This window comes from Salvia miltiorrhiza, unplaced genomic scaffold, assembly GCF_028751815.1.
Source record: "Salvia miltiorrhiza cultivar Shanhuang (shh) unplaced genomic scaffold, IMPLAD_Smil_shh fragScaff_scaffold_79, whole genome shotgun sequence".
NCBI lineage: Eukaryota > Viridiplantae > Streptophyta > Magnoliopsida > Lamiales > Lamiaceae > Salvia > Salvia miltiorrhiza.
The window spans coordinates 583570-597051 of NW_026651486.1; positions in this window are offsets into that span (position 1 = coordinate 583570).

The window sequence follows — 13482 nt, forward strand, 5'->3', positions numbered from 1 at the left end:
TCCGCCTCCGTCTCGCCGTCGAGACGACGAGCCACCAAGGCTGCCCTCTCCCTGACCTCGACTCACACATACAAAAACAGGGGCTCAAGCCTCACATTCAGTTCACAAAATAGCATAGGATTTCTTAGCACATATCATTCTCAAACTTGCTTAATCAAATCTGAATTTCTTTTCTTGCAATTTAAACACTCAATTAAAAAGTTTTAGTTCATATGTGCATATGTAAACATGTTGTGAAATATCAAAACAGTCGTGTATGAATTCCCTTGGTGGTTCTCTAAAAATTGACAACGAAAGGGTGATGATACCTTGAATAGGTGGATTTTTGTCTCTGCATAATTATGTGTATAGCATAAGTTAGAAATCTGTAGTGAAGAAAATTGAAAGAGGGAGAATTTCCTTTCATTATTACCGTAAATCTTGCTGTTGAAAATGGGCTGCAGTAGTTGAAAATGGTGGTGTGAGAATGGTGAAAGTGGCTGTGGTTTTAAAGAAAAATGGGGTGGTTTGGATGGATGAGGATCGTGTAATTTATTCAGCTGACCAGTATGAACACATAATTCTTTTTCAGCTTGCTTTGTATGACTGAAGAATTTCTTCAGCATGCGTAGTAAATTCTTCAGCATGCTTAGGATTTATTCAAATTTAATCATTAAAATATCTAAGAGATTAATATATTAATTATATGGTTCCAAACTCATTTAAATACATTAAGACATATAAGCCTAATTCTTATTGAAGCATAAAATCCATTTGAGCTTGCTTCTAACATAAATTAAATTACTCATGGGCTTAAGTAAACAATCGATAAAAGATTCATATTTAACACTTCAGTGTTAAATCCTCCACAATAAATTAATGGACTCAAAATATATTTTGAGTGCATCATCTATTGAAAATAAAAATAAAAATAAATCATCACGTATATAAATCATCAAATTCATATAAGTTCGTATTTTATTAATGGATGCCGAACCCTAATTATCATAATAAATCCTTAATCAGTCATTAGAAGATTTTAAATCCTCAATTAAAAGTCGGGTCATTACATAAGTGCATAAAAGTACCCATCCTACCAGTTTTCGATTATTTGTGGCGCGAAAATTTTTCTCTGACACCTGAATGTTGACGTGGAACACCGATAATCCAAACTGGCAACTTATGTGGCATTGTACGTGCTAAGCAATAATGCACAAGAACGTGATCTGATTGACAAGAACACACACACACGAGCTAGAATGTAAAAGACACAAGAGGATTACGTGGTTCGATCAATTGATCTACATTCATGAGACAAAAAAAATGTAGCTTTATTGATTCAGTAAACGAACTTTGAAAGAAAAATTTACAGAGATCACAATCGAACTTTGAGCTGTGTAGGAAGCATTGCAAATTGCACACACAACTGTGAGAAAAAACAAATGAAGAAGAAGAAGATTTACAACTACCAAATCCGTTATAACTAACCCAACTATGCATCTAATCTCAACTGTTGCAATGCAATGGACGACCGCGATTAATCACTGGTAATTATAAAACTTGCAACTAAACCTCTCCGCACAGAAATAATTGCTCAGAGGCCCTTCATCTCTTACTCATTCGAATTGCAACATGAATACAATAGGTAATATACTTACAATTAATTCTCCACATTACCTTTGTGATTCATGCAATCCAGTAGAACAAACATTCCTCATCCGAAAACCTAACCACAAGGTCAGTCTCTACAACTTTAATGGCAAGTTGCAGCTTTAATGACAATGCACCAAATTCATCAATTGATGACAATACTTAAACTTTGAAACTAGAAATATTTTAGTAAGCATGTTAACTGCATTATCTGTCACAGCCCATTACCTATAGAGGTTGCCCAAACGAGCTGCGATGTCGAGGTGGGAGATAAAAAGCGTGGATAGAAAGGGGACCACTCTTACTTAGCAATAATAGAGGTATTCAATGATACAAGGAGAAAAACTAAGAAAGATTTGTGATGAAAGAAAGTACTGTAAGTGCCGGGATACACAATCGAGATCTTTTACAATAGAAAGAAATACAAAGTACGGAAAACTGGGCGACAGGTAGCTTAATAGTTAGGGTTTTCAAATTTCAACCATGTATTTAAACTTTATTAAAATTTATACCAACACTTATTTACTTTAATTTATTTAAATGCTATTAAAAATAATTTTAAAAATTAACATTTTATTTATTAAAAATTATTATATTATAATAATTTTAAAAAACTTGATAGAAAAAATGATGTAATACATAACCGTCTTGAGAGGTGCTCATAAATAATGGTTGAAACAATAGTTATAAATGATGTTAATATATAACGTATTTCTTAACGGTAAAACGACCGTTATAAAAAGACGTTAATAGATAACAGTTGGCTTAACGGTTCGATAAAATCGTTATGTATGCAACTAATAGATAACGCTTATACATAACGGATTACATCATACCGTTATCTATGCCTACGGATAACACTATATAGATAACGAAGTTCTGCAAAACCGTTATCTTTTCTAGAAAATGCGCTCATACATAACGGTTTAAAAAAAAAACCGTTATCTATGAGGTGTTATGTATGTGAAATTTTGTAATAGTGTGCAAACGTCCATGGCCATCGAGTACTTGCATTTCTCTATCATGCCGTCGGTGGTCCACAAAGGAGCTTACATGTATTTATGATTTTTTTTTCTTAACATAAAATGCCACGTAACGTGTCAATTTGGATTCTCGGCGTTCCACGTCAACACCCAGGCGTCGATTTTTTTTTCGAAATACAAATAATTGAAAACTGATACGATGAGTACTTCTATGCACTTATCCTAAGGATAGGACATATGCGTTCAAATGCTAATACATTGGATCAAAATTGAATATTTACCCTAAAATATAGTATTATTTTATCTCCATGCAACAATAAAATATGGTGAAAATGTAATTTCTGATAAGCTTAGTAATAATACTCACGAAAACTAATTCTATAGAAACGCGGATTATTGGGTGCGACCGTCGCATCCCATGCGACGGGTCGACCAACGCCCCAAACCCGCCCTCCTGACCCGGAACTCTGACCCGCGTGGGTTTGACCCATGTTCCTAATTATTACATTTGTTTATGATAATTGTTACTTTTAATAAACATAATATATACATTTGTACACATAAATGTATATTTATGTTAATATAAGTAGTTAACATCAATATTGTGAAGAAATATAATATTTTAAAAATATTACCTTTCTTTATAATAATAATAATAATTTTTATTATAATAATAATAATTAATTTTTATTACAATAATAATTTCAATTAATATAATATTTTTGAAACATTACATTTCTCCATATCAAATATTCCTTTTTATTATAACAATGATTACTTTTAATAAGCATAAATAATTACATTATTATTTGATCAAATAATTATTATCGTACGAAAAAGTAATTATTGATATGTATAATGTTTTATATTGAATGAAAGTAAATATTCATATTAACATAAGTATACATTTGTGCGACCAAATGTATATCTTATGCTTCTTAAAAGTAAATACTCCTATTAGGGTTTAGTGTTTAGTTTACAGAATTTAGGGTTTAGAAAATATAATACTTTATATTAAATGAAGGTAAATACTTATATTTATATAAGTATGCATTTGTGCCAACCAATGTATATGTCATACTTATTAAAAGTAATAATTATTATAAACAAATGTAATAATTTAGGATTTAGGGTTTCGGGTCTGGGGCGCGGGCTAGGTTGGGGTGAACCCGCCGCACTGGAGTGCGACCGTCGCACCAGAGACCGACCCCTATAGAAAATATACAAAGTGAATTACTCAATCTATCTAATTAAGATCAAATTTGTTTAATATAATTTTGTATATTATATAAAAGATGTTGTGTAACATTCGAGTTTTTTAATATCATATCGTATACTCCCTTCGTCTTATTAATAATGTTCACTTTCTTTTTTAGTATGTTCCATTAATAATAGTAATTCATTTTTAAAAAAAATTATTTTCTCTTACAAAAAGTTGTGGGCTCCAACGCATTCTTTCATTTTTATTCTTTAATTACTTTTATTCTTAATAACTGCGTCGTCCAAAATCAAAAGTATGAAGTCATATTTAATGGAAGGAAGGAAATATTATATAAAAGATCTTACGTAACATTGGGTTTGTTTAACGTGAGATACTAAATTGATTATTGGTGTTCTGTCTGTTCTTTTGTTTTTTTTGTTTTTTTTTTTCTCTCTCGTATTCGAAGAACTTTGAGATTAATCACCTTAGGAGATTTTTACTCAATAAAGTTTTAGTAAGACCATAATAATTTTTTGTAGGTCGATTCCTTCCTCGTTGAGTTGTTCGTCCTAAGGTAGCACTTAATACCTTACATCTTTAATTTTTATTATTTACCCACTAAAGAAAGATAAATATCACAACATCAAACCTATACAACTTAAATGCTAGAACATGCATTTTCCATCCAAAAGTATGCAGGTGAACTTACCATTATCACATTTTATCTCTAACTAGTACGTCCGCTCGTGCGATACACGACGAACATTGAAATTAAACGATATATTCAAAAAAAAAATAAACATAATTAAAAAATAATCAAATGCAGAATATGTTTTAAAAATAAAATAATTCACATTAATTACTCAGTCTGAATTTGAAAACGTAATTTTTCAACTTTGTATAAATTGTAATAGTAATTATAATTATTAAACAATTGAAAAAAATTTATAACGAAAATTAGCATTACACATTATTATTATAGAGTATTACGCGTCATAATAAATAAAAAAATAATTTCATACACAAACATAAATAAAAAGTCATATTTAAAATTATATTTTTAATTTAAATAACTAATTATTCATTTATAAAGTTATTGTTGGGTCCCAGAGGGTCACTGAACTGGTGTATGGGGAGGATACACCAGTAGGCTATTTTAAAAATAAAACTTCTTTCGATGACTAAAGTCAGTAGAGTGATGTGATCAGTGAGAAGCAAGATCGGTTGAAAGAAGGTGTAGACTGATACTGAAATTGTTTCAGTAGATAACTTCAGTATGAAGAACAAGTCGACAAACTGATAGTTCAGTTAAGCCTTCAGTCTAATTAGTTGAAAATCAGAGTGAGTGTTATAAATCTCACTGACTACCCAAAGGTTTGTCAGTTAGACTGATAACATTTGGTGCGTGGAAACGATTTTAAGGAAATAGCCTTTAGTGAATCAGATTGTCAATTTTAAGGTTTGTCTTTTCAAATTAACAATTTCAGTGTACAAGCTTTGTGCACAAATAGAGTAGGAAATACTGAAAGCAGTAAATGAGACTGAGATTTCTAACGTCGTTCAAAAAATCGTTTCCTACGTCCACGGTCAGTAGATCACACTGACAATCGATTGCGCTTGTGCTTACCGGTGCACAAACAAACCTATCAACTGAAACAACTGTTTCAGTACCAACACGCTGAGTTGGATTTCTCGTCTCTTTTCTCAATCTCGCAAATACGCTAGGACTTCACTCGTCTTGCTTGCGGGGCCTGAGAACTCTTTGAGTTTAGACAACCGTCTAGAACTCTAACACTCAAACACTCTTTTCACTCGGTTGAAAAGGGGTTTAAAAATCTTCCAACTAGGATTACCGAGAACAGGCTCTCGAGTAATCAAGGACTAGGCTAAGGATGTATGAATATGATTGCCTAGACACTTCTAAGAGAGTGTTTATAAATCAGGTGAACTGATTTTTACAACAGGGTTTACTTTCTTATTCGATTCAAGTTTGATTGCTAAGTAAGTAGCTGACTCGATATTTTAGCAGAGCTTCAGCGTAAGTCTTTGAATCGGTGAGGTTGAAGGTTATTTCTTGAGCTCTATTTATAGGCGGAGGATAAAGAATAGATCCGTTGGAGGAGATCCTTATTTAAATATTATTGTTGACGCTTGATTTGATCTGTGCTACGGGTCTTCGTCATCTATCTCCATTTTCGCCGAAATGGGTAAGGTCTTCAGGCATGGGGAGATGGTGTTATAGTGTGAAGTAACATGGATGAAGTAACTCTGCTCGGTGAAGGACGATTTGCCATATCCCAACATTTAATGCACTGTCATTTTCATTTAATGCGATGTGTACCAGAAGATATCCTTTTTCTTTATTCGTCTAAGTGATATGTACTTTAATGCATCTTCAGTCCGTCTTTTTGTAGCTTCAGTCCGCTGTAATCTTCTGATCCTTAAACAAGTCTTCAGAGAATGTTTCGACTAAAGATTGCTTCATCATTCCAGTACTAGTCCTTCATTTATTGTTGCAATAACTTCAGGTGAGCTTCAGTTGGTCAGTACTTCAGTCCAACTTCTTTAGTCAGGTCTTCATCAATCTTCAGTTTTCAAGCTTTGCCGCTTCAGTCTAACTAGAAAATGAACTCTAACACTTGAGTTCGAAAAAAGTCTAGTCTAGAAGCAAACGTCTAAGGATTTTGGGATCATCAAAACAAGGTTAGGATATTTCTTCTATTTTTCAATAGTTATATTAAAATTAATACAAAAAAATATTTTCTTAAAAAGAGTTATAAAATGAACCAATATATTTTCCTTCACCTCTATTGCATTCTAAACTTATTATAATTGAAAAAAAAAACATGCAAAACATAAAATATGATATTTACTTATTTTCCCTTTAAAAACATAAAAGAAAAATAGAAAAAGAAATAAAATTAATATAGTAGAAAAAAAAAAGTAAACATGTCATTAAGGAGAAAAAAAGACATTAAAGAGAGTATAGAGGAAAGAGAAAAAAATATTTAAAAACTTTAAATTAATTAAATTAATTTTTATTAAAAAGAGAAAGAGAAAAAACGAACCAAGAACCCTTGAGTGCACAAACAACAAACTAAGGGCCGAGCCTCATTAAAACCCTTTTTAAGGCAAACCTGGTCGAAAAATCCTTAAAAGGGAAAAAGAGTACTCGTCTAAACAAGGAGCTGTGTGGGAACGGAAGTGAGACAACTTCAGAGATTCCGGCCGAACCATCACCCCTAAGCAGCTCGGTTCCCGAACACATCAAAGCAAACCAACAAAAGAGAACAAGCAAAGAACAAGCAAAAACACAACCAACCAAAAAGGAACCAAAATGAAAACCAGAAACAGCACGACACCAGCCACAACTAGCGAAGCTAAAAGGAAAATCAGCAGACCAAGAAAAACTATGTAAACGGAAGAAGTAGGAACCATCCCAACACCAACAGACAACCGAAACCCCAACGAAGCAACCGCACCTGTCGCGAGAAGCATCCAACCTATTCGAAACAAACACTAACACCTTAAAGCACCATTCTAACAAAGCTATGGGTAGAAAAATCATGAGCCACCGCATGTTTAATATCGTCAATCGCATAAGGCCACCATCCCTCTTGTCTATCATCATTGGCCATTATGTCCGCGGGGTGATTTCCTTCCCGAAAGATGTGAGTAACAATCAAAGAAAAACCATGAAGACGACGAAGAACCTGCTTCCAGGAAGCTAAGAAACGCCAGGGAACATTCGTGGAGCGATTCTCCAACAACCGCACCACATACATCGAATCGGACTCAACCCAAAGATGAAGCCAGCCACGATCATGAGCAATATTAATAGCAGTAATAACCGCGAGAAGCTCAGCTTCAAAAGCAAACCCACTACCACCCTTGATGTGAAAACAGCCACGGACATAAGCAAAATTATCCCTAAAAACTCCTCCCGCGGCAATACGACCAGGAGCCCCTTTAGCAGAGCCATCGGTGTTGACCTTAATCCAATGAGTCACCGGAGGCCACCAATAAACCTCCACCATGCGAGGGGGAGGAGCAGCTCGACTGCCAATTCCAAGACTTCTAACAATCACGTAGTCAGTCCAATTATTCTTGATGGTACCAAGCCGTGAAAAATTAGAATCCATCTCTTTAAAATAAGCTTTAACAAAAGTAAGAATCGACCGAGCCTCAAAAAGGAGATCATCGAAAACAAGCGCATTCCTACAGTCCCATATCTTCCACAGGATCGAAATAATGCCTCCTTTCCAAAAAGCCAAAATTTGGGGGCTGAAGCAAGCATTCCAAGCCAGCACTAAAAAAGTGTGAATATCCAAGCAACTTAACAGATCCGTTTTATGAAACCAGACCAGAAATGTTTCCCAAATGTAACTAATCCGAGGACAGCTCCACATGATATGCTCAATGGTTTCAGCATCCATATAACAAAAGGGACAACCATTAGGAGTGACCATACCTTGTCTAACGAGAGTATCCAAGGTTGGAAGACGCCCATGAAGAATCCTCCAGCATAAGATCGAACGACGAATCGGAATGTACGGTTCCCAAATCCATGTCCCCCATTTCACCATAGTGTAACGATGACAATTCTTGGAGAAGGCTAAAGCCGCCGAGACATCCCCCTTGAGCGAATGCTTCCAATATCTAGAATCTTTTTCCTCGCTCATAGGAATCAATAAAATATCAGCCACCACCTCAGGAAAATAATTCACAAACGAAGGCGAGAAATGCCACAGACCATCGTAGTAGTAATCTTTCACAGAGAAATGGAGATAATCATGCATGTAGTGAGGAATTTTGAGCTTATCCACCAAAATGTAACCCAGCCAATCATCCTTCCAAAAATAAGTATTAGCACCATTATTGATGCAAGAGTAAGAATCAACCACCAAGGGATCAATCTCCTGTTTCACGCCGAGCCAAATAGTCGAATTAGCAATATTTTGCTTAGCATAGCTGAAGGTCGTGAGGTATCTGGACCTCATAATCCGATGAGCCCAATCATCACCTTTTATCATCTTCCATGCCAGCTTCATCAAAAAAGATTTATTCATTAAGGTAAAAGAACGAATGCCAAGACCCCCTTCCTCTTTAGGAGCGCACACCCGTCTCCAACTAACAGAACAACGCGGTTGCTAATCAATGCTGCCCGTCCAAATGAAATTACGACATTTACGGTCAAGCGAATGCAATAACGATTTAGGCCATTTATAAACCATCATCGAATGCACAATCGAACTCTGAATCACTGACCTCACCAAACATAAACGGCCTGCGATAGACAGTTGAAGACCTTTCCACCTTGCAAACTTTTGGACAATTTTATCAAAGATCGGCATGAGATACGAGGCCCGCGGACGACCAACAAATATAGGAACTCCCAAATACGTCATCGGAAGATTCCCCACAGAGAAACCCATGACACGCTGAATAGCCCTTCTCCTATCCGTAGTCACGCCCCTAGCGAAGTAGAGATTCGATTTCTCCTGACTGCAAACCTGACCAGAAATCGAACCATAATAATTCAGAATTTCCTTGATCTTTCGAGCATTACGAACCGTAGCAGTGCTAAAAAGGATAATATCATCAGCATAAAATAAGTGTGTTGGAAAATTAGTGGCCCGGCTGAAACCCATCGGACTAAGGTGTCTCGATTCCACACAACTGCTGATAAGGTGACTCAGGACGTCTTCCGCAATCCCAAATAAAATCGGTGACAACGGATCACCCTGCCTAACCCCACGAGAACAAGAGAAGTACCCCGAAAGCTGACCATTGTAAAGAATGGAGAGCCGGGCAGAGCTAAAAATGATCCAAATCCAATTGACGAACTTCTCATGATATCCATTCGCTCTCAAAACTTGCATAATGAACTCCCAGCGAATGGTGTCAAAAGCCTTACGAATGTCAATTTTGCAAGCCATATTCGAACCCCGATTCGTACGTTGCATCGAGTTGAATCCCTCAGAGCTGAGCATAATGCAATCATGGATGTTGCGACCACTAATGAAACCAAATTGGTTATTAGAGATATGAGTGGACGCAATCCTGCTAAGCCTTGACGCCAAGATTTTGGAAATGATTTTAAAGAAGAAGTTCGACAGAACGATGGGCCTCAAATCAGCAACAGTTGAAACATCCTTCTTCTTTGGGATAAGAATCATTGTACTGGAATTGCAACCAGTAGGTAAATAAGAAGACCTGAAAAAAGTTTGAACAGCACTGACCACATCCGTCTTAATAATTTCCCAGCAAGTCTGAAAGAAGGAACCAGAGAAACCATCAGGTCCAGGGGCACTATTAGCGTCCATTCCAAAGACCTCCGCCGCAATCTCACTCTCCGCAGGTATACTGACCAAAAAATTATTCTGAGCATCCGAAACCGCCAGATCAAAAAGCGCCTCAATCTCCAAAGGGTCAGCGCTCGGGCTTCCATCATCCATGAAAAGAGCCGAGAAGTGCCCGATGATATGTTGCTCAATAATACTCGGATCATAGACATCCACACCATCAATATTCAAGCGAGTAATCAAAGTATTCCTCCGTTTGAATTTTATCATTCTGTGAAAGAAAGTCGTATTTCTATCCCCATCTTGCAACCACGAGGCACGGCTTTTCTGTTGAAGAAGATTATTTTTTCTAGAAAGCGCAACATTAAGCTCAGCTTGCAAACGAATCTCCTTATCGAAGAGCTCATCAGTATATCCAGTTTCAGAAATCTGGTTCTGGGTGACCGCCAAATGATTCTGAAATAGACCAATCGAATTATCAACGTTGCCAAAAACATCTTTATTCCAGACCTTAATATCATGACGCAGCCTCTTGAGTTTCAACATAACACACAGAATAGGGCAGCTAGTGTTAACAGCAACCGTCCACGAATTCTTCACCATATCTAAGAACGAAGGATGAAGGGTCCACATATTCAGAAATCTGAAGTGTCTTATGCCAGATGGCAGTAGCCTGACGGCACTGCAGAACTAACGGAGAATGATCAGAGGTGAGCCTCGGAAGCGCCGTGGTAACAATAGAATCGCATAAATCAGCAAAACCCTTGGAAAAAAAATGCTCTATCAAGGATAGATTCAACATGACGGGGAAGAAAACCGACGTCCAGACCAGGTAAAGCGAATCCCTTCAGTCGGAGATTCAATGAATTGAGAATCATCAATGAAAGCGCAGAAGTCCAAGCATGAGCTTCTTGAAGGGGACCTAGAACTGATCCTCTCATTAGAGCCTTTGACTGCGTTAAAATCACCAATAAAGACAAGTATTACCCGACGTGAAATGTAGAAGATCATGCCAAAGTTGACGGCGGAGGATCTGGTCATTGGCTCCGTGTATAATAGCTACACGGAAGTTGTAAGTTTGCCAAATACAATCAACGATCACAGATTGGTCAGAGGAAAAAACCATGGTTGCAATCACATCATGGTGAGCAAGAACCCAAATGTTAGAACTTTTAGATGCTCGACAATTTTGATGAATAGGCACCATATTAAAGAATTCCAGTAGCTCTGCCTCACCTTACGAAATGCCTTCTTAGGTTCAATCAAACCCAAGATAATAGGAGAAAATGAGCTACAATGCTCCTTAAGTAACCGCTTGGATTCGTCCGTCAAACCACGGACATTCCAGGCGATGATATTCATGAAGATTGATTGAAATGGGCGAAGGAGCCTCCGCATCTTTCCACCTCAGCCGCCCAGCTTTCACGGGCGACATTCTCCATCGCCTGAATACAGTCTTTCTTGCTATTGTCAATAACAAAAGCTTCCGGCTTATTGCCAGCATCTCCAGCTTTTCGAAGACGATGTTTTATACTCTCCTCTGCCTGTTTTGAGATTTGTTCCGCTGCACGATCTGCGAGCTGTTTTTTTGAAGGCCGACCGCGCCGCTTAGCTGCCATATCCGAAGTAATTGGCTCCTTAGCCAATGCCAAAATTTGTTCCAATCTCTGAGCCTTCATAGCATTCTCAAAAGCAATCGCGTCAGTTGGTTGCTGTCGGGAATGAATTTCCTCACTTATAACATCCGCTTCAATTGTTTTCTCCTCTTCCGAACTTTCAGAAACATAAACTTCAAGCGGCCTATCGTACACCGATGTCTCCACATTGTTGGTGATAGCTTCCAGCATATCCGGCCCTCTGATATCCTCATTATTCCTCAACTGAAATCTAACATTCTCACCACTGATTCTGTTCTTAGCATTTTCCTCCTGCTCCAACAGATGAGGCGAAGAGCCTCGATGCGAAGGCTGCGCAACCTTCTGAGTTGTAGATCTTGGTTCATTGTCCTCACCGGAAGCCTTGCTGCTGTATCGCGCGCGGATTTATCAGTTATCTGCTCAGCCTCCAAGATTTGTAACCCAGTTTCTTCACCTCTCAGGTTTTCCAACACAGCAAAAGTATTTCCAATCGTAGTCCCCGAGCACTGCTTATCTTTAACCGAATGTTGCTGAATCTGTTGATCGCCGACAGGTTGATTTCTATGCTCATGCAAGGCTGGCTTCATGTTCGTTGTTCGTAGTCTGAATATGCTCAATTTCTTGCCATTGTTTTCCCCTCGGCTGCTTGCGTGGCAATCTTGACGATGAGTAGTTGGCTCGTCAGTTTCCTTTTGAAGTAGCTTTGAAACATCTATCAGGAGAGTGTCCTGTTATTTTGCATCCTGTTGCAGTAAAGTGGGAGCTTTTCATAAGTGAACTCAATATAAAAAGCGAAATCTCCTTCATCAAAAAGAAGAGTAGGTAGGAAGAGGTTTAGACATATCTAACTCGACCAAGACCCTCGCAAACTGTCCAAAATCCTTCTTCACTGAAGCCGCATCGATTCTAATAGGATGCCCAATATATCTCGCAACTCCAGCCAGCACTTCGCATGCCAATATTCAATCGGCAAATAGTGTATTCTCACCCACACATTAGCCAACGAAGAATGCTCCTTGAAGGGATCGAAATTCCTTGACCATTCCCTGAGTCGAAGATGACCATTAAGAAGTTCCCAAGTGTTTTTAACCTTGGCACAGGTTTTGTCCGCCTCACTTTGAAAAACCAAAGTGTAGTAGCCTTTTCCAAGGGGAATAAGTTGCCAAGAAGAAGCAATTCCCCATAAATCATTCAACTCCTTTTTTAACATCATTGCCGGCTTCGGTTTTTCACCTTTACGAAGCAAAAGTCTTCCCGTCAAAGCGTATTGAAACTCCGAAACTTGTTTGATAAGAAGATCTTTGGGCATTTTGAAACAGAACTGATCACCATCCTTCATGGGACGTAGTGCATGAAAGTTATGAGCAGCTACGTCAGAGCGTCGTTGCCCCCGGTTAGAAGCCATCTCCGCATAGGATTTGTGGGCATCAATCTTCTCTTCCATATCAGTAACTTGTTGACGAAGCGGATTAGTGGGAATAGTTGTCGAAGAGGAAGCCGCCGCCCCATTAGAGTTAGGATTGGGGTTCCCTTGTCCTTGCGTAAGGGAAGTATCATCCGGAACCACAAGCGTACGTTGAGGTTCCTTTGAGCCATCAGAAAGGACCATCATTCCAGACTGTTCGTTGGCCTTGTTCAAAGCCAAGTTCGGATTAGCAGAAGTAGCAGGCGAAACCAAACTAGGGTGTTTCCTTGGGGAAGAAACAACACGAGCGTTCGGGTTAAAA